General features: G+C 35.2%; 1 protein-coding gene across 4 annotated transcripts in view; it reads right to left on the reverse strand.

The window, feature by feature from the left end:
• Positions 1-22,098, reverse strand: part of Tmlhe (trimethyllysine hydroxylase, epsilon) — a 65,098-nt gene extending 43,000 nt beyond the window's left edge. For all 4 annotated transcript variants that reach the window (XM_047537102.1, XM_047537099.1, XM_047537101.1 and 1 more), the window contains exon 1: positions 21,983-22,098. The gene's annotated coding sequence lies outside the window, so the exon portion shown is untranslated. The remainder of the gene's footprint in view (positions 1-21,982) is intronic.
• Positions 22,099-22,639: the final 541 nt, after the last annotated feature.

Genomic DNA, 22,639 nt, shown 5'->3' on the forward strand with positions numbered 1-22,639 from the left:
ATCCTTTAGGCACATGCCACCCACCTGTTATATTTATCCTTGCTTTTGTGCCCTTCTTTGCCATCTTTAATGCATTATATTTTCAAAGAGGAACTATGAGCTCATTGTAAAACTTCCCATGCAGTCCTGTGATTTTCCTTTTTTCCTTTAATAGAATGATTTGCTGTTTCATAGTCAAAATTATGTTTTTGAGAGCTTCCCAACCTTTGGAGTCTAAAGCCATCTTAATGTAAATTAAGGTCCAACAAGTATCAATCACAATAGCAGAAACTTTTGGAGAAGAGCCATAGCTAGAAATTCTAGTCAGAGTAGGCAATTACATAATAGGTCAATCTGAATATTTTCATGGTTATTACTTAGGAAGAAGCATTACCTCCTGAGAGGCTTAAAGCCAAGAGTCCATTTAGCTCCTGTCAATTTTTCCTTCCAAACGTCTTTCAGATTTGTCCTTCTCTTTCCATTCCTATAGATCCTTCATCACCTCATACCTGGACTATTGCCATAGACTAGATGGTTTCCTTGCCTCCAGTCCATCCATATTGCAATCCACTTTCCATATTATTGCCAGATTAATCTTCTTAAAACACTTTCATCATGTGACTATCCTGCCTGAGACCTAGCTTAAATGTCACCTTCTTTGTAACATATTCCCAGCTGTCTTAGGAATTCAGTATTTTCACAGGTCTCTCTGTGCATATCCTTATTAGTGTACTCACAACATGTACAATAATCTTTAATTTTTTTCACTAGCCATTTGCTGTGAGCTCTTTGAGGGCAAGCAAAAAGTTTGAGTCATCTCTTTACAATGACACTCAAGGCAAAGCTTTACATAATTGGGCCTGTCTTTACCACATCACCTCAGGGCCATCACATATATTATCTTCTCTACCTACTCTGCTCTTACTCTCATTCTTTTCACTCATAGTCTAGGTCTCAGATTAAATATCAATTCATTGAGAAGCCTTCTCTGACAATTTTATTAACGAATTGAGGAGATATATATTTCTCATCTGATTACATAATGTATACATGTATCATAATATCACCTGGAAGCTAGGCACAGTGGCACATACCTGTAATTCCAATGGCTCAGGAGGCTGAGACAGGAGGATTGCAAGTTCAAAGCCAGCTTCAGCCACTTAGCAATGCCCTAGGTAACTTAGTGAGACCCTGCTTCAAAATAAAAAATAAAAAGGGCTGGGGATATGGCTCAGTGGCTCAGTTCCTCTGGGTTCCATCCCCAGTACCAAAAAAAAATATATATATTATCATTTTATATACATATTATTATTATTATATATATCAATCACCTGGTACCCTGTTAATATGTACAATTTTTGTATTTTATGTATTAGTTAAAAATAAATTAAATTTTAAAATAAACTATGAAGTACTAATTAACTGATTGATTGATTTAATAAACATTTATTGGTTTTCTTGTTTGTGCCAGGCACTGTTCTGAGTACTTGGGATATATCAATGGACAACATGGACACAAAGTTCTGCTTTCATAAAGCTTATCTTCTGGTGGGAGATGGTAAATAGTTAAAGATAAACAGAATATGTAAATTATACAATATATTAGAGAGTGATAAGAGCTGTGAAAAAACAGCAGGATGTATGCTGGACATTGGCCTTTTAACCATGGCAGTGAGGATAGACCTTATTGAGAAAGATGAAATTTGCACAAGAGGGAAGTTAGTCATGACATCTGGGTAAAGTAGGCCTTAGATGTAAAGGTTCTAAGATGCAATCGAGTCTGCTGTGGTCAAGGAACAGCAAAGTATTAAGTATGACTGGGACTCAGTAAGCCAAGGGTAGAATAAGAGGAGATAAAGTCAGAAAAGTGGGGGTGGGTGGGTCATATAATATAGGGTCTTGTATGCTAATATATACAAATTTCAGTTTTTACTCTGATAGAAGTGATGGATCATTGCAGGGTTTAAGAAGAAAAGCACCCCTATGACACATTTTAAATGGATTATTCTGGCAGCTTTATTAAGAATAAACTACAAAAGGGCCAAGGAAATAAGGAAGGAGAAATGACAGTGGCTTAGCTAGGGTGGTAGCAGTGCAGATGACAAAAAAGAGCCAGAATCTTCATAGTTTTGAAGGTGCAGACAAGAAGATTTGCTGATTAACTGGATATGGGATGGGAGAAAAAGAATGAATGATGATTCCAGGTATTTGGATTGAGAAGTGAAAGGTTGCAATTTTCAATTGTGCTGGGGAATACTGTAGGTTTGCAGGAAAAGAATGAATTACTTTGGACCTGTTAAGTTTGAGATGTCTATTAGATTTCTAAGTGGAAATATTAGAGAGGCAGCTGGATATATGAGTATTGAGCTCCGGGAACAGATATGAGCTGGAGATAGAAATTTGGGTGTTGTCCCATAGTTGGTATTTAAAGTCATCAGACTGGATGAATCTACCCAGACAATCACTGAAGATACAGGAAAAAAGGATCAATATCCTTGTTAATTTCTCCTGGATCCCTTTTTATTTCCTTAATGTCCTTATTATAATTTATAACTACATATTTATTTGTATTAATTTCTCTGATTATTTGGCGAATGTAGGCCTTATTGAAAACAAAGCTGGAAGGAGGGCAGGGTTTATGCCATTTTCCCCACCACTGTCAGCATAATAAGTACAAAATATATTGGATTATATGAATTGTAAATGTTCCTTTATATCAAGATCACAAAATTAAATGCCAATAGGGGCTGGGCAACTAACATAAGAAGTTGAGTATAAGAGACAATGAGTTGTGGAGAGAGGGTGAACTGAAGATCTGGTAACACAAGGTCTAAGTGGCAATAATTGGCTGGACAGGAGACAATATACAGATTATATATTAAATCTTTCAAATTATAACATTTACAAATGCATTACTTTAAGTGCTCTTAAAAAGAAGATGTCATGATAGGAATAGATGTGCAAGTAATTTACAGTGAAAAACACATGTGAACCAGGAATGAAGTGAGTCTGAAAAGACTGGGAGAGATGTTAGATAATGGTACAGGCCCCATCCCTGTGGAGAAGAGAGGGAAGGAAGAAAGACTTAGACTGCAATGCTGTTTAATAATCTTGAAGCCAAAGGTGACCATTAGAAGAATGTGGGTCTCCAAGGAATGGAACTTCATTAGAATTTTTGCCATGATCCTCCAGTAGATGACTGAGAGCGGTCCATGGGAAGTGTGGCCTTGGCAGGAAAACAGTGATTATAGAACACAGCAACTAGGCCCTTGGTCAGTTATATTGCCTTTAGTTGGAGATTGTAGAAGCATTTTGTGGTGGGCTCCACAATAACTAAATTCAACACTTTTCTGATAGTCGCTAGAACACTATGGACCAAAAACATATCTTTAAGTTATATTCAGCTCAAACATGGACAGTTAACAACCTCTACTTTAGTCAGTCAATATATACTTCACCATCAATGGGTCAGTGTGTTTGTGTGTGTATTCATATTCTGAGTTAGTCCACAATGAACCACCAATAGCATCTATGTAGAAGGGTTTAAGGTACCAGGTTAGAACATGAAAAGCATTTGCCAAGGTGGATTTGAAATGCAATATCAGAACAGAAAGGTGGCTTCACAGTATGAAGTATCAAAAAGAATAATCCCAAAATAAAAGGTTTGAATTAAAGCAAGCTATCTGCAAATATTTTAGGAGAATAAGTATTGTGAAAAACAGAAATAGATTATAATAATTGACTAAGTGGAGCATTTCAGACATATTTTACTTGAAAGGAGAATTATCACTGTTACATATACTTTAGAGTTGACAGCTTGCTATGAAAGAAGCAGGAGTTTAAAATTTGGAGGTCCAAAGAGCAGTGACAACTGTAACCCTTGTTGAAAGATAATGTCATGCAGGACATGGCCAACTTCATCACTGCATCTACATAGTGAATATGGCTTGTGGTACTGGAAACCAGGTCAGCATAGTTTGAGGTAAAGTTTATGTCAAACAAGAGTTGTCTATGGTCAAGAATAGCCGTCCTTTGGGTTTCCTGATCTTTCCTTGGTTTCAAGTGTATGACCTTGTTTCTGAGTGCCATAAGACAACATGTCAGATATAGTGCCACAAAAGGTCTTAAAGAGACTTCTTAAGAGACAAGAGGCACACTGGGGTAGCATCATGATACAGACAGAAAAATTGGACTTGGATTTAGCCTGTCAGAACTTATATACACATATCTCAATCACATATTCCATCTTCAGGTACCAAGTCAGGTTTTTCTGAATGTCTACTAGGCTCTTCTAAGTACAGGTGTTGGCCTACCATTGCTTCTGCATGAAATATACTGACCATAGTTCTCACTGGAGGGGGTGCCCCTATACCCTTAAGAGGCTGACTTTAGAGTGGGGATAACCTACTTGCACTCTGGAGTGGCATTTGAGTGCTGAGTGTAATCAAAGTGTGGGAACAGCACCTTATCACCCATCTGGGGGGTCTCCTATACTGCTTTGTTGGAGAGGTCCTTCTCTAAAATGCATAGGTGTTTTGGGATAAAACGGGGTATAAATGAAGAGTACCTTGAGTGCCTTAGGCTGCTATGTAGCCCGGGGACAATTTTGAATCTTGAAAGCTATGATAAGTAGCTAGAAAAAATGTTCTAATAGAAGCAATGGTGTATGTTTAGTGTCTTTGAAATCTGATTCAGGGCTATGTACATCTATGTGCTTCTACAAAGGGTAAGTAGAACAAGGTAAATTCAAGGTTAGCAATTATATTCTTGGATTCTGTTAGTTGGCTGATAAGTTAGTATTCTGAAGACAAAGAAAAGCAGTTTATTTTCTCAGGGCCGTACATGACAGATGTGTTGTCAACTGGGGCATTATTATCTCTTTCAAGGGCAGACCATGATGCCACCAGAATTGTTATTTGAAGGATAGATTTTTTGAGAAGCAAGTAATAAAATCCACAGAGCATTTCTACCAATGTCTAAGAAGAAAGGTTAAGAGTACTGCTAAAATCAGGAGATAAATCATCAGATATAGTCCAAAGAGGATCTGCTAATATGGGAAGGTAGAATTGTGGTCAGAAGAAGTAGAAGGTTATAATGACTGTTCATTATGAAGGACAAGGTGAAATTAATGGCAAAGATAGTCTGAGAGAGTCAAATGAGAGATAATGTTCATGATTTCCCCATATTTAGCCACTTATATGCTGAGACTCTCTTTTTCATGAAAGATTACATTCTACATAGAAGATACCAATGGCCCTGACCATGGTGTTGATCATACTTGACCTACGAATGCTGTCTTCACTCCCCATAAAATCTCTATTCATTTTTAAAAGATTATTTCAAATCCTGTTATTCAAAAGGTCTCCCCCATGTCTTGTGAACTACAGATTTTTGTCTTTCTTGATGGCCAATACTGGCATGTATTCTCTTGATCTGAAATTTTCCCCAATTGATTCAAGTATGTGAGCTTTGCCTCTTCAGCTAGTCTGTAACCTCCATGAATTCAAAGAATAAACTTCTTTGTAACTCCAAAAGTGTCATATATTTTGTGGGAATTAATTAAATCAAGATCCAATAATCATTTGTTACAGAATAATCAGAAATGCGTACAACTGGAACTGCCAATCAGAGCAGGCAATCACATAAGGGCCAACTTCAATCTCTTCATGTTACCACAAAGAAAGAAAACAGCCTCTCTTAAAAGGCATTTTACTTCCTGAGTGATTGGCAGTTAAATTTGATCAAAAAGTTTGCATTAAAAATTGGAATAAAAACAAATTTGCCTTTACTTTTTGTGCAACACAAGAATCAAACTAAGGACATGAAATCCCAAATGTCTTAAGTTTTAGCTAAAAATACAATACAAAACAAAACAAAATATCCAATTGTAAAAAATAAATTACTCAAAAATAATTGCTTAAAATAAAGACAGAAGGATTTTGGACAGGTTTAGTGAAGAGTTGGGGAAAACTATTTTCCAAAAAGTGAAGATAAAATGGACAAAGTTGTCAAAAATAACCCCTTGATGACTCTGGAAATTAACTAAAATCATAAAACAAATTAAGAAGCATTGATTCAAGTAAAACTACTGACTTGTGGTTAAGAATGGTAGGAATCTGTGACATTTTAACTTGGGGTTCTTTCTATTCTCACCAGATCTGTGACATGGCAGGTCTAAATGTACAGTAGAAGCTCTAAGGATTGAAATCTCCATTAATGGAGGGTATTACCATGATTTTGAGCAAAGCACAATAAAGTCCATATCTAGTGGCACTTCTTAAAACAACAGCAATCTCAGTGGTAAACAATTGAGACAGCCAATATCATAGTTAGTCTATGGTTCTGATTGTGGTCCTGGGAAGTTAAAACCAATAAGAAATTTAACAGGGATATTCAGGGAATAAGACAACCAAAGTAGGACTTGAAAAGCTCTCATGTATTCCTGGGGGTCTGGCAGACCATATGTGTGTGAAAAATTGTGCTTAAAAAGATTGCAGATATGTACTTATCTTTAAGACAATGTAAGGCATTTTCCACCCAGAAAGTAAGAGCTAGGACAGGATTATAAATAGCTTGAATTTTCCTATCTCATGTGCAGATCCACTGGCAAAGAGTAGGAGACTACCTTTGCTGTTTTAAAATTTTAATCATAATCTCTAATGAGCCATTAACTGAGTTCTTACATATGCTAAAATACAGATAATATTATCTAATGTGTCCAGTTTTCATTTTAAAATGAGACAAACAAAAAGCATATGTGATCCATATGTGAGGGGAAGAAGAGGTCAATGAAAACTTTTTCTGTAGGGCTCATATGTTAAAAATATGTTCAAAGACTGAAAGAATACATGTTTAATGTATGAGTGCAACAATTTATAGAGAATATCAATAAAAAGAGACAGAAATTATAAAAAAGAATCATATGGGAATTCTAAAGCTGAAAACCATAATAGTTGGAATGAACAATTCACTAGGGAGACCACACAAAAGACTTTATCTGGCAGAAGAATGAATCAACAAGTTTGAAGATAAATGAAAGAGATGATCTGATCATCAAAACAGAAAGCGGGCTAGAGATATAGCTCGGTTGGTAAGTGCTTGCCTTGCAAAGCACAAGGCCCTGGGTTCAAACCCCAGCACCACAAAAAAAAAAAAAAAAAAAAAAAAACAGAAAGCAAAAAGAATTAAGATAATTTAAAAGAGCCACAGAGGTAGAAATGCAAACTTTTCCAGAAAAACAAGTTAACGGAGTTTATCACAACTAGGGCGTTCTATGTGTTGAAATAAAAGCCTGCTAATTAATAACAAAAGGACGAAACTCAATGGTAAATACAGTTATATTCAAAGTACTCTAGGACTGCAGTGGTAGTGTGTAAACCAATTTTATTTCAACACAATGACTGAGACAAAACTATTAAATATAACTATAACCAAAATACATTTTCAGGGGATACGAATTCTAAAATGGTATAAATGTTTGTATCAAAACAAAAAGTGTATGTGAGGAGAAAGTAAAACTATGGAGTTACTATTACATGATCAAAGTAGTTATCGGCTTGAAATAATCTTGTATAAATGTTTCATGTAAGCTTCATGGTAATGACAAAGCAAAATATCTATAGTAGATGAACAAAACATAAAAAGAAAGGATTCTAAGCATTCTGCTAGATAAATTACCAAATCACATAGGAAGATGGCAAGAGAGAAAGAAATTTTCAGCTTGAAGACAGATGAATAGAGATTATTTGATTTAAGGGACACAAATTTAGAAATATAGTATATAGAAAACAACCAAAAAATTGTGAAGTGGAAGTAGTCTTTACCTATCAATATTTTCTTTCATTGTAAATAGATTCAATCTCCAATCAAAAGACAGAGTAATAGAATGGATTAATTGAAAGACACAACTGTATTCTTCATACTACAGACTCAATTCACCTTTAAGGGCATTCATAGATTGAAAGCAAAGGGATGAAAAAATAAATGCTATTATATTAAAAACCAAAACAGCAAGGGAATCAGACAAACATACTTCAACAAGAGAATGAGAAGGTCATTATATAATGATAAAGGGGTCAATTCTTCAAGAGGATATAAAAATTGTAAACATATGCATCCAGCATTGGAGAACATAGATATATAAAGGAAATATTAAAGGATCACAAACATGGAGAGTAAACAACTTGCTTCTCAATAACCAATGGATCAAAGAAGAAATCAAAAGTGAAATTTAAAAAATACCTCAAGACAAATGAGAATGGAAACATGGTCTGGGATGTAGCTCAGTCGTAGAGCACCTCCGGATCTTTCCCCAGCACATGCACAGGTGCACACACAAACACACACACACACACACACACCAAAAAAAAAAAAAAAAAAAAAAGAAAGAAAGAAAGAAAGGGAAGAAAAAGAAAGGACAACATACCAAAACTTATAAAATTCAGCAAAAAGCAGTTCTAGGAAAGTTTAAAATAAAATTTCATCAAAAAAGAATAAAGAGAGCAAATAAATAACCTGATGTTATGTATCAAGGAACTAAACAAAGCCCAAAGTTAGTACAATGAAGGAAAAAACAAAGATAAGAGCAGAAATAAGTGACATAGAGACCAGAAAATTAATAAAAAGATAAAGAAATGTAGAACTCATTTCCTGAAAAGATAAACAAAATCAACAGTCTAAGAAAAAAGAGAGAAGATTCAAATTTATAAGAAATAAGAGAAGTCATTATGACTGATACCATAGAAGTATAATGGAATATATTAAACTACTAAGAAACAATTAAATTCCCAAAATTTTGATAACCTAGATGACATGGACAAATTCATAGGCACATACAGTCTACCAAGCAAGACTACACAATGAATAAATAGAAAATCTGAACAGACTGATAACAAATAAGGAGATTTAATCAGTAATAAAATTCTTCCATCAAAGAAAATTCCAGGATCCTGTGTTTTAACTGCTTAATTCTACCAAATACTTGAAGTATGACTAACACAAATCCTAAAAATAATTATTCTCAAACTCTTCAAAAAATGGGAAGGAAAACTTCCAAACACTTTTTATGAGGCCAGCATTACGTTCATGTCAATACCAGACAAGGACACTACAGGCCAAGAAAAGTACAGGCAAATATTCCAAATGAATACAGATGCAAAAGTCCTCAGCAAAATACTAGCAAAGCAAACTCAATGATGCCTTAAAACAAATATACATTTGATCAAGTGGGATTTATCCTGGGGATGCAAGAATGTTTCAATATAGACAAATCAATGAATGTGATAGACTACATTAAGAATAAAGGATAAAAATCATATGATCATTTCAATAGATGTAGAAAAGGCATTTAACAAGATTCATGATAAAAACTCTCAATAAATTAGGAATAAGAGGAATGAACATCAACATAACAAAGGCCATATGTGACAAACTCACATCTACCACCATACTTAATGGTCAAAAGCTGAAAGCTTTTCTTCTAAGATCAGGAATATGCCCACTGTTGCAACTTCTACTCAATATAGTACTGGATATCCTAGATAGAACAATTAAGCATGAAAAAGATATAAAATATGATGTGATCTTTTATATAGAAAACAAAGTTTTCACCAAAAAACTTTTAGTACTAATAAAAGTAGAAGGTTGTAGGGAAAAAAATCAGCATGCAAAAGTAAGCATTTTGATATGCTAACAGCAAACCATCTGCAAAAGAAATCAAGAAAACAATCTTATTTACAATAATATAAAAAGGCTTGGTATATGACCAATTAAAACAAATAAAAGACTAAAAAAAAAGTTAATTTAAACAAGGAGGTGAAACATCTGTATACATTATAGTAAGTAAAATAAGCCAGCATGGAAAGAAAATTACACATGATCACACTTATATGTGGAGTTAAAAAAGTGGAATTCATACAAAAAAGAGTATAATGGGGCTATCAGACACTGGGGACAGGGGAATTTGGGTCAAAGGATACAAAATTTCAGTTAAGTGGAATAAGGTCAAAAGATCTATTGTATGTCATGTTGGCCACAGTTAATAGAAATATATTACATATTTGAAAATTTCTAAGGCATTATATCTTAAATTATCTCACCACATAAAATGATGAGTATGTGAGGTGACATGTTAATTAATAGAATTTAATAACTTCACTATATATTTATTTTAAAGTTAAACCTGAAATTACCATGTAACTCAGCAATTTCGACTTGCTATAATTACCCAAGAGAAATGAAAACATGTTTACACATAGACTTGTATACAAATGCTGTTTTCGACAATATTCATGATGAGAAAATTGGAAACCAAAAATGGTCTAAGTTCATATATATATAATATTTCCTCCTGGTCTGTGACTTGCCTTTTCTTTATCAAAAAGCAAATTTTAAAAATTATTATGAGGTCTATTTTATAACTTCATTTCTTTCATTTTTTTTTGGTTCTTCTTTGTGTCCTAAGAAATCTTCATCAAACTCAAACTTCCAGAAGTTTTACAGATTTAGGGGTTTTGTTTTGTTATATGGTCTATCTTGTATATGGTGTGATATAAATGCTGAGGTTCATGGGTTTCTTTTTCTTTTCCATACTGATATCTAGTCATTCCCATACTACTTATTGAAAATTCATCTTTTTCCTCATTGAAATTACTATGACCCTTTTGATGAAATTTAGTTGACCCTATGGTTATGGACTGTACTCTGACACACTGATTTATATGTTTACCCTTACACTGAAACTACACTGTGTTGATTACTGCAATTTTACAGTGTGTCTTGAAATGATACGGGACATCTCTTCAACTTTTTTTTCCTTTAAAAGATCATGCAATCCTTATCAAATTTTCAATGTTCACAGAAATACAAAAACCAATTAACACGGAACCAAAAAAACTCTGAATAGCTAAAGCAAAATTGAGCAAAAAGAACAATTCAAGCATCACACTCCCTGATTTCAAGATACATCATAAAGCTATAATAATTTAACAACATGGTACTGGCATAAAAACAGACACATTGATCAACAGAATAGGATAGAGAGCACAGAAATAAAATAAATCAACAAGTGCAGTTAGGTGATTTTAAATCAAAGTGCAAAGAACACTCACCAGGGAAAGTTCTCTATAATTAGTGGTGCTGGGAAAATATTGGCATACAGAAGAATGAAACTGGATCATTATCCTACCCCTTATACAAGAATAAAACTCAAAATGGATTTGAGACTTAAACCCCTTCAACTTTGTTCTCATTTTTCAAAATTGTTTTAGTTCCTTTTGTTTTCTACAGAAAATTTGATATTGATTTGTTAAGTTTTACAAAAAGGCTACCTGGACATTAATTAGGATTGCACTGGATCTACTGACCGATTTGGGAAAACACATGTCAACAATACTAAGACTTCTGATTCATGAATGCAATGCATTTCTCCATTTATTTAGCCCATTTTGGATTTCTCTCAGGGAGATCTTATAGTTTTCAGTGTAAAGGTACTGCAAATACTTTGTTAAATTCATCCCTAAGCATTTCATTTTTATGACAATATTTTAAATGGTGCTTAAATAACTTCTATTTCCAATTTTCATTGCTGCCACATATAAATACAATGAATTTTTGTATATTTTCCTTGTAATCTTACCAAATTTGGTAATTACTTCTAGAATTCTTTTAAGAGATTACTGAAATTTTCCACAAAAGCTTAATTTTTGTTTTAGATTTTAAATAAACTTTTAATTTTAGAACAGTTTTAGATTCACAGAAAAATTGTGAAGATAGTAAAAAATTCTCATACACCTCACACTGTTTCCCCTATTATTATATTAACATGATGCATTTGTCACAATCAAGCAATCAATATTGATACATTACTAAGTTCACACTTTATTTAGATGCCTTTAGCTTTTACCTAATGTCCATTTTCTGTTTCAGAATCACATTTGTGATACTGCAGTACATTTGGACATCATGTTCATTGGGTTCCTCTTAGTTGGTGATGGATTCTCAGACTTCCCTAGGTTCTTTTTTTCTTTACTGAAAAAACTATATTTCAGACTTTTTATTTTAGAGCTTAGGTTCACAGCAATATCGAGCATAAAGTATACAAAGTTCCCATATATCTATCAAGAATGTTACCTTTGTTAAAATTACTGAACCTACACTAACAGATTATTATAACAGTCTGTATTTTACATTAGGGTTCACTCTTGGTGTACATTTATAAGTTTTGATAAATGCAAAATGACAGTATCCATCATTTAAGTATACAGAACAGTTTCACTGCCATAAAAATAACCTGTACTCTGCCTATTTATCCCCACCTACCTACCTTTCCTTCGCCCCTGGAAACCACTTATGTTTTTACTTTCTCCACAGTTTTGCCTTTTCCACAATGTCATATAAGTTGGAATCATAAAGTATGTAGCCTTTTCAAAAGATTAGTTTCCTTCCCTTAGTAATATGAATTTAAGGTTCCTCCATTTTTTTCATGACTTGATAGCTCATTTCTTTTTTAGCATTGAATAATATCTGTTGTCTGGATGTACTATAGCTTATTTATTTATTCACTTACTGATGGACTTCTTGCTTGTTTCCATGTTTGGCAATTATAAATAAAGCTGCCATAAATATCTATGTGCAGGTTTTGTGTTGACATGTTTTCAACTCATTTGAGGAAATGTCAAGTAGCATGATTGCTGAATTATAGGACATATAAACTTAATTTAAAAAGTCTATTCAATGTTTACAAATGACATTAATAATAAAACAAAGAACTGTTAAGTAGTGAAAGGGGGGAAATGCAAACCCACCAAAAACTAATCAAAAGAAATGTGGGTAGCTGTATTTTATAGGGAACAAATAGATTCTAAAGCAAAGATCATTACCAGAAATAAAGAGAATCACTACATAATGGTGAAAGGATTTTTCATCAGAGAAAAATATAAAAATTTTAATTTCATGCACCTAACTACATAGCCTCAAAATATATTAAGCAAAAATTGACACAGCTACAAGGATAAAAATGATTAAGCCCAGTATCCTAGGGGTAAATTTAACATATGTATCTCAGTAATTGGACATAAGAAGAAAATGTTAAGTATAAAAACAGATTTAAAAACCATAGTTACTGTGCTTACCTAATGGACGTAAAGAAGTTAGTGTATACAACAACTGAAATAATTATTCTGCTTAAGATTCAAGATAAACTAAAATACTGGTGATAATGTTAGGCTATAAACTTTGCACATGTTTCAAAATAATGGTATCATACAGTTCTTGAATTGGGTTTTGGATCCATATTTGTTCTTTATGTGAGTATGCTTCATAGCTGATATATAGATATCAGATAGTCTTTCATTAGTATCAAATATCTATTTAAAAGATAGCAAGTAGCAGAAAAAAGTGTATTTATATGCTTTAGCTTCTACCTACATCCTTAAATGCTAACAAATTCAGAATTCAGAAAATCTTTTGAAAAGTATAAAAAGAAAACATGGTGGAAGAAAACACACATTCATTCTTTGTGCCTATATCTTTTTTCTCTTGATTAGTCTTACCACAGGTTTCTTCCTTTAATTAATCAGTGTACTTGTGGCAAAAATGATCAAGAGAAAAAAAGAAAAAGGCACAAAAAAATAAATGTTTTTTCCTAAGGAATTAAAGAGGGAATATAATAGGAGGTTCTGTAGATATTAAACATATAATAAAAAGATATTAGGAAGATTTTATTTATTTTGTAAGGTAACTTGTTTTTATTATTCTTTTTTATTGGTTATTTTTAGTTATACATAACAATAAAATCCACTTTTTTTTTTGTAGTACTAGAGATTGAACCCAGGGCCTTGTGCTTGCAAGGCAAGCACTCTACCAACTGAGCTATATCCCCAGTCCTGTAAAATTTACTTTGATATAATTATACAATCATGGAATGTATCTTATTCTAATTAGGACCTCACTATTGTGGATGTACATGATGGTGGGATTCACTATGGTGTATTCATATATGTACATATGAAAATTATGTTAGATTCATTCCAGTGTCTTTCTTTTTCCTATCCCCCCTTCCTTTCATTCCCTTTGTCTAATCTACTGAATTTTTATTCTCCCACCCACCTTAATGTGGGTTAGCTTCCACATCTCAGAGAGAACATTTGGCTTTTGGTTTTTTGAGACTGGTTTATTTCAGTTAGCATGACAGTCTCCAGTTACATCCATTTACCAGCAAATGTCATAAACTCATTCTCCTTTATGGCTAAGTAATACTCCATTGTGTATATATGTCACATTTTCTTTATTCATTCATCTGTTGAAGCAACTTAGGTTGGTTCCATAACTTTCCTGTTGTGAATTGAACTGCTATAAACATTGATGTGACTGTGTTACTGCAGTATGCGATTTTAAGTCCTTTGGGTATAAACAATGGAGTGGGATAACTGGGTCAAATGGTGATTCCATTCCAAGTTTTCTTAGGAATCTCCACACTGCTTTCCAGAGTGGTTGCACCAATTTGCAGTCCCACCAGCAATTTATGAGTGAACCTTTTCCCCACATCCTTGCCAACATTTATTGTTACTTGTATTCTTAATAATTGCCATTCTGACTGGAGCGAGATGAAATCTCAGTGTAGTTTTTTAAAATTTTTATTTCTTCTTTTTATATATATGTGACAGTAGAATCTATTTTGATATGGTTATACAAACATTGAATATAACTTATTCTAATTAGGATCCCAGTCTTCTGGATGCACATGATGTTGAGATTCACTGTGTTGTTATTCATATATGTGGAAAATTAATTCAACACCAAATCATGATTATAAAACCCTGAAGAAACTAGGAATAGAAGAAACTTCCCTCAACATTGTAAAGGTTGTATGACAAACCCAAAGGCAACATCATAATTATGGAGAAAAGGATGTGGTTGTGGCTCAGTGGTAGAGACTGGTGAGGCACTGGGTTTCATCCTTAGCACCACATAAAAATGAAAAAAATAAAATAAAGGACATCAACAACTAAAAAATATTAAAAAAAACAATTCATGGAGAAAAACTGGAAACATTTCCTCTAAAATCAGGAACAAGACAAGGATGTCCACTGTCATCATCATTCCTATTCAATATAGTACTTCAAATTTTAGACAAAAAATTAGGCAAGAGAAGGAAATAAAAGGGATACAAATTAGAAAGAAAGAAGCCAAAACATTACTTTTTGCAGATGAGATGATCCAATAGTTATAATATTTTTAAAAAACCTCATCAGAAGACTTCTAGAGCTTGTAAACAAATTCAGCAAATTTCAAGGATAAAATCAATATACAAAAATCAATAGGTTTCTTATACAACAATAGTGAATCTGGTGAAAAAGAAATCGGGAAAATAATCCCATTCACAATAGCCTTTAAAAAATAAAATACCTAGAAACAAATCTAACCAAGCAGGTAAAAGACTTCTTCAATGAAAAGTACAGTACACTGAAGAAAAAACTGAAGACACTTGAAGATGGAAAGATCTCCCATGTTCATGAATATGCATAATTAATATCAAAATGGTTACACTACCAAAAGTGATATACAGATTCAATGCAACATCAATAAAGATACTAATGACATTCTTCACAGAACTAGAAAAAAGAGTCCTCAAATTCATATGGAAGAATAAAAGCCCCAGAACAGACAAACTAATTCAGAGCAAAACAAGTATAGTAAAAAAAAAAAAAAAAAAAAAAAAAAAACAGCATGGTGCTGGCATAAAAAGAAGCACAAAGCCCAATGATACAGAATAGAAGAAAGAGAGACAAACCCACACATTTACAGCCATCTGATTCTTGACAAAGGTGCTAAAACATATATTGGAGAAAAGACAGTCTTTTTAACAAATGCTGCTGGGAAAACTGGATATTTGTATGTAAAAGAATGAGAATAGATCCCTCTCTCACCCTTCATGAAAGTCAACTCAAAGTAGATCAGAGACCTAGGAATTAGACCAGAAATACTGTAACACCTGGAAGAAAATGTGAGGTCAACACTGCAACATATAGGAGGAGGCACCAACTTCCTCAGTAGGACTCTTAAATCTCAGGAAATAGAACCAAGAATCAACAAGTAGCATAACATCAAATCAAAAACATTTTCTACAGCAAAGGAAACAATTGAGTATGAAGAAAAAACCCTCAGAATGGGAGAAAATATTTGCCAGCTACTCTTTTGACAGAAGATTAATATCCAGAATATATAAAAAACTCAAAAAATTAGCATCAAAACCCCAAATAATCTAATCAATAATAGGAAAATGAACTAAATAGACATTTATCAAAAGAAAAATACAAATGGTCAACAATTTAACAAAAAATGATCAACATCCTTAGCAATCAGGGAAATGCAAATCACATAGTTCACTGAGATTTCATCTCACTCCAGTTAGAATGACAGTTATCAAGAATACAAATAATAATAAATGCTGGGAAGGATGCAGGGGAAAATAAATACAACAGCACTGGTGGGATTGTAAATTAGTGCAACCACTCTGTAAAGCAGTATGGAGATTCCTCAAAAGTCTAGGAATGGAATTATCATATGACCCACCTTTCCCACTCCTTGGTATTCATTCAAAAGAAGTAAAATCAGCCATGTTTATAGTAGCACAATTCATAATAGCTACATTATGGAACCAGCCCAGGTGCTGGTCAATAGATGAATGGATAAAGAAAATGTGGTGTATATACACAATGGAGATTTAGTCAGCCATAAAGATGTTTGAAATTATGTCATTTGCAGGAAAATGGATGGAATTTCAGAGAATATGTTAAGCAAAAGAAGTCAAACTCACAAAGTCACGGGTCATATGTTTTCTCTCATATGGAGAAACTAGAAAGAAGAAAGGGAAAAAAGGATCTCATATAAATAGAAGGGAGATCAATAGAGTAGAAGGGGATGGGGGAAGGAAGAGGGGAGGGGAAGAGGAGGTACTAGGGAATAAAACTGACCAAATTATACTGTGTGCATGTATGAATATGTAACGATGAATCCAATTATTATGTAATTATAATTCACCAATAAAAAGGTTTTTAAAAATGCTTTTAGGTAATTATGTATGGAATGAAACTATTGTAGCCTGTTAAAGGGTACAGAAAAAATAGCAAACATATATAACACTAAAATATTAAGAGCTACCATTATATATTGCTGATGAGACAAAATTTGGTACAACTATTTTGAAAAACATTTTGGCATTTTTCGTCTGCCAGAATTGAAGATATGCATGCACTTTTGCCTGGCAATACTACTTTTATGCTAGATCAGACAGGTGGTTCTTATCAGAGGTCTTGCCACCTTTAGCAATTATGTTGGAAATGTATAGGAATGGGCAAGTAGGTAATTACAGTGACTGCAGGGGCATTATTGACATTTAGTGGGTCCAGGGTATTAGGCATCCTGCAATGCTTGGGACAGTTCCAGACAATGGAGAATCTTGTCTTTTTAAAAAATATTGCCCTGAACATGTGTACAGATGAAAACACCGTTTATAATTATTAGAATCCAGAACACTTCCTTTTTTACATTTAAATACAATATTCTGCACACATTTAATGTGCATTTGAATGCATGTACCAAGTATATTGAGAGAAGTATGTATTTTCTTTTGTTCAAAGGTTTATCTAAAATTATCCATTATTTTAAAAAGTCATGTCACCAAAGATAATTGTGGGATCAGCCTGTATTTGCAGCAGTTGTATTAATCATGATCCATGTATAGCTGCAAGTCTTTGGCTACTTCTATTTGTGATGCTCCAGTAAGTATGTTATTTTATTGTAAAGCACATTTACTTTTTCTTTGAAATTGTACTTAGGACATTATGCTCATATTTTAAAATTATGTATATATGTAGTCTACATTAGTTATCTATGCATTTCACTTCCAGTTTATAAAGAAGTTGGTTCAAAAATATTTGTTACAAAGAGGAGGAATTGGCTCTTGCAGAATTTACCTTGAAGACAGTTCACACATGTGGAGATACTGTAGCAATAGCAAAAAAATTTAAACAAATGTCAAATGGTAAGTACATAAATCTCAGTTTGTTCCTACAAATGGAATATTACAGAGCAGTTAAAATGAACTCTACTCTGATCTCCACATCCTCTGTTTTCACCCATGTTTACTCTGCTTCACACATATTGCCTCCCACCACTGTTCCTCAAATATATACCAGAGATAATCCCTAGGTGATCTCTGCCCAGAATATTCTCACCCCAAATTAACCCTCACCTCATCTAAGCCTTTGCTCAAATGTACCTCACTTGCAGTCCAGTAGGGGAAAAGACACGTAAACAGACAACTAAAATACAATGCCAGCTAGAAGAAAGAATTTAAAAAGCTTTTTTAACTTAAAAAATGATAAATGCTTGAGATCTATTTGTTTAATCTGACTTAAACATTACACAATATATACATGTAGTGAAACATCATGTGGAACCCATTAATATGTACATTTTTAGTTTTTAATATGTCAAAATAAATTTAATTTTAAAAAATCTGAGCTGCAAAAATACTCCATCACAGCACCACAAGTACATTATATTTACCCCAGAAGATATAAAATCTGATTTTACAATAAATGGAAGAAAAGAAAGAGCATTTGGGGTTGAAGAAAAGTGAGAGGCAACTAGGGGATCACTATAATTTTTGAGATATAACTTACTTATTAAGTAGTTTTTATTGGCAGACCACAGAGTGTGTATCAAAGACAGACTGAACATATATTTGGAGAAGTAGGGAGGGACTTTGTCCATAAAAAGGGTCATTACTAGAGGAAGCAAAATGACTATGAAAATTAATAGGTAAGAAATACTGGTAGTGAAGAAGGACTTCCAGAATGGCAGGGTGATAATCTTTGCAAATTCTCTCTTCAAAAGGCACAAATAAACAGGAACAAATATCAAAACAACTCTTTCAGATCTCTGTATATTGACCAGGACATATAAAATCTGAGAAGTATGAACTTGAGTAAAGTCATAGAAATGACTTGAGAAAAATGGGAACCAATCTAGATGCCCTTCAATAGATGAATGGATAAAGTAACTGCGGTACATATACACAACGGAATATTATTCAACCACAAAGAAGAATAAAATCATGACATTTGCAGGTAAATGGATGGAGTTGGAGAATATCATGCTAAGTGAAATAAGCCAATTCCAAAAAACCAAAGGCTGAACAATTTCTCTGATAAGTGGTTGATGATACATTACAGGGATGGGGGGAGGTAAGGGAAGAATGGAAGAAGGATGGATTGTGTAAAGAAATGAGGGGTGGAGGGAAGGAAAGATAATACAATGAGACAAACATGATTACCCTATGTACATGTGTGAATACACAAATGGTATGACTGTACTTCATGTACAACCAGAGAAATGATAGTTCTACTCCATTTGTGTACAATGAATCAAAATAAAAAAGAATTCAAATAATAATAAAACATTTGCAAGGATGTGGGGAAAAAGTTACATTTGTACATAGTTTATGGGACTGCAAATTTGTACAACCACTCTGGAAAGCAGTATGGAGATTTCTTGGAAGACTAGGAGTGGCCAGGTGTGGTGGCACATGTGTATAATCCCAGCAGCTCAGGAGGCTGAAGCAGGAGGATCTTGAGTTTGAAGCCACCTTCAGCAACTTACCAAGGCCCTAAGCAACTCAGCGAGACCCCGTCTCTAAATAAACTTAAAAAGGACTGGTGAAGTGGCTCAGTGGTTGAGTGCCCCTGAATTCAATCCCCAGTCCCCTCACCCTACAAAAAAAAAAAAATTAAGAACATCCTAGGAAGCAAAGAAAAAGGAGTTCATCTCTTTGACAATTTGTGAGAGGTCATTCAGAGCTCATTAGGCTACTGTCTGATGTTGTGGCGCTGGTGATGGTGATGGTGTAAGTGGTTTTCCCCTGAGGTCTGAGGGTCAAGTAGTGATTTGTATTTAAAAATTTAAAAAGAGTATTGCTGGTTTGAAATTTGGAGTAGTGGGGTGGGGAAACAGATGGCTTTAAGAAATATTGGGGATGTGGAGTTGACAAGGTTTTGTACAGATTACATACAGGCAGTGGAGGCGACTGAGAATGCCTCACATTGAGCATGCTTAAAGTTGAACTCCTGTCACCTCCCCAACCTTGCTGTATTTCTGTGTTCCCGATCACAGAGACTGGATCAGCATCCTGGCACAGAGCAGGCACTTGTTGATTGTCTTTGGAGTAAACAAATAGGGTATGATGAATAGAGTAAAAGCAGATGAGTAGAATAAAAAAATCTGACTAAAGAAAGCAGTCACCAGTTTCTGCCAAACGGCCAGTCCTAAACTCAGTCTCAAGGCTGGCTCAACAGATGTGCAGCACAATTCCCATCAGAGTCCTTGAGCAATTATCGGGTCACTCCCTCACCCAGAAGAACACTCACTATATATCAGGTACTCCTGGCCTAGAACCTGCAGGTGTGGCACAGGGTGGGCTTCCCCAAGAGTCTTTTATCCTACAAATCTACACGTGGCGCAACGGCAGGTTCTCGTCCAGCCCATGTGAGCTTGAGGGATGTTTGGTGTTGTAGAGGGAGGGTCACAGTGGTGGCCAGCTGGTGGATCTATGTTTGGCTTGGCTCTACGCAGGAAGACCCTCTTCCCACCAAAGAGGTTTGGTAACACCAGCTGTGGCGGACAGAAAACACAGCTGTTAGAAGCATCTTAAACATGGACTGGTTGGTGTGGATGATTTTTGCCTCCTCAGGGTTGACAAGCAGAGATAAAGAAATACTAGTGGTTCTTGATACATAACACCAAAACAAGGAAGTGACTGGTCTCAGTCCACACTTCCAAGAAATGAAGAAGCCCCCAGACTCTACTATGTAGTGTGCATTTCCTTCATCCGACTCGTTATGATGCAAAGTATATTTTTTAAGCTTGTGACAAATAACCATATTTTTGCAGTTATTGTGAAAAGTATTTTGCATAATTAATGGTTTCCATTATCAATATCAAATTAGTTCCTTAAGAGGAGGAATTGGAAGTTGACATCAGTGTTTATATTTCTTGTATGTTTTTATAGTTAACTAATGTAAAATCAACTGTATGTGATATTAAATTAAGAAGCAATTGTAAAAGGCCTTTGTATATGAGGGGATTATGGAAGTGTTTCTAAATATGACAGCTCAAGGTTTTCTTTCAGTGTTTACTTACAGAGTCAAATCACTGAACTGTTTCATGAAACTTTTGGTAGCAGTGTAATATTTGACATATAACATTGTGTGCGATTATGAAGCTAAAATCGTAAAAGGTAAAACACTCAGAAGAGCTTCTTCAGAATTGACATTCAAGTTACGCATTACAGGAATGATGTTTTCAGTATTATTAAACGGTTCTTCAGAATTACTTTTGGAACAAAGAACTTCTTAAGTAACTTCTCTAATGCCCTACTGTGCCAGTCCTTAGGCAGCCTTGTTCCGGAGGGGCAGACAAAGGGTAAAATCTGGGCAGAGAACATTAATTGATATGAGCAGTAAAGAAGGCAGCGCTGGACGGTGTTGCAAAACTGGAGTTGTTCTTTCCACTCCAAGGGTAGGCTAAGTGAGGCACGGAGAGGCTAGGGACTTGCTGAAGTCTAGACACCAAGTGAGTGACAGATCTAGGGCTGCAAGGTCCGACCGAGTTTGAAACAATGTACGCAGGGCGTCAATCCCAACGCCAGCTCGCTCCAGTTCTTCCAGCTCTTCCCGAGCGCTAGGCCCATCTAGCCCCACGCTGATCTCTAGACAGACTCTGTCGCGCAACTGGCACAAACTGTGACGCCAGCCCTGAAGGCAAGGCAGGAGCGTCCTTCTCTTCTATCAGAGTTAAGGTGAGTACCACCACTGTGCTGCGGAGCAGCCTGGGTGAGCCGCCGCCGCCCATTGCACCAGGCCCCAAAGCCAGAGCCTGGGCAAAACTCATGCATCCCACCCACCCAACACACCTCTTGTGTGACCCACGCGGCCGGACCTACCTGTGCTGGAGGTCGCGACTCCCAATTCCGCTGAGCGGGTGGAAATGCAAAGAAGGAGGGCGTTGGGACGTACACTTGCAGGGCGTTTTGCTCCCCCCTCCCCCCGAAAGTGTCGGCCCGCGCTCCCCTCCCCCAGTCCTCTCGGGCCCTGCCGAGAGCCTTGAGGCTCCGCCCCACTCCTTCCGGCGGGTGCCCTGTCTCCGCGCCGGTTACCTAACGCGTTGCGGGGACTCGGTAAAGACCCACATCCAGAGGGATTGGGCCCGGATGCGCTACTCAGTTGCCTTCATTGAACGGATTTGGAGGCGCAGGTTCAGGGAGGAGGAAAGACAAACCATAATGCTACTCTGCGTGTAAAACTCGGGTTGCCTGCCGGCCATTTCAGTACATATTGAGGTTTACTAGAACTAAAATTCTTCCACCACCCCTTGGCCACTTGTTTGAACTTGCCTATCTCACAACCAGTCACTGCTGGACTCCTGTGGGTTAAGGTGGACACTTTCAATTCCAGGTACAATGCTGAATACAGTGAACACTAGAGGGGAACAAGCCATGAGGAATCAACACTTTATGCAACTAAAAATTTAACAACAGTACATGTTAGAAGGAAAGACCAAAAAGTGTACTGAAATGCTATCTTCAGTAAAAATACAGGAC

Source organism: Sciurus carolinensis, chromosome X, assembly GCF_902686445.1.
Source record: "Sciurus carolinensis chromosome X, mSciCar1.2, whole genome shotgun sequence".
NCBI lineage: Eukaryota > Metazoa > Chordata > Mammalia > Rodentia > Sciuridae > Sciurus > Sciurus carolinensis.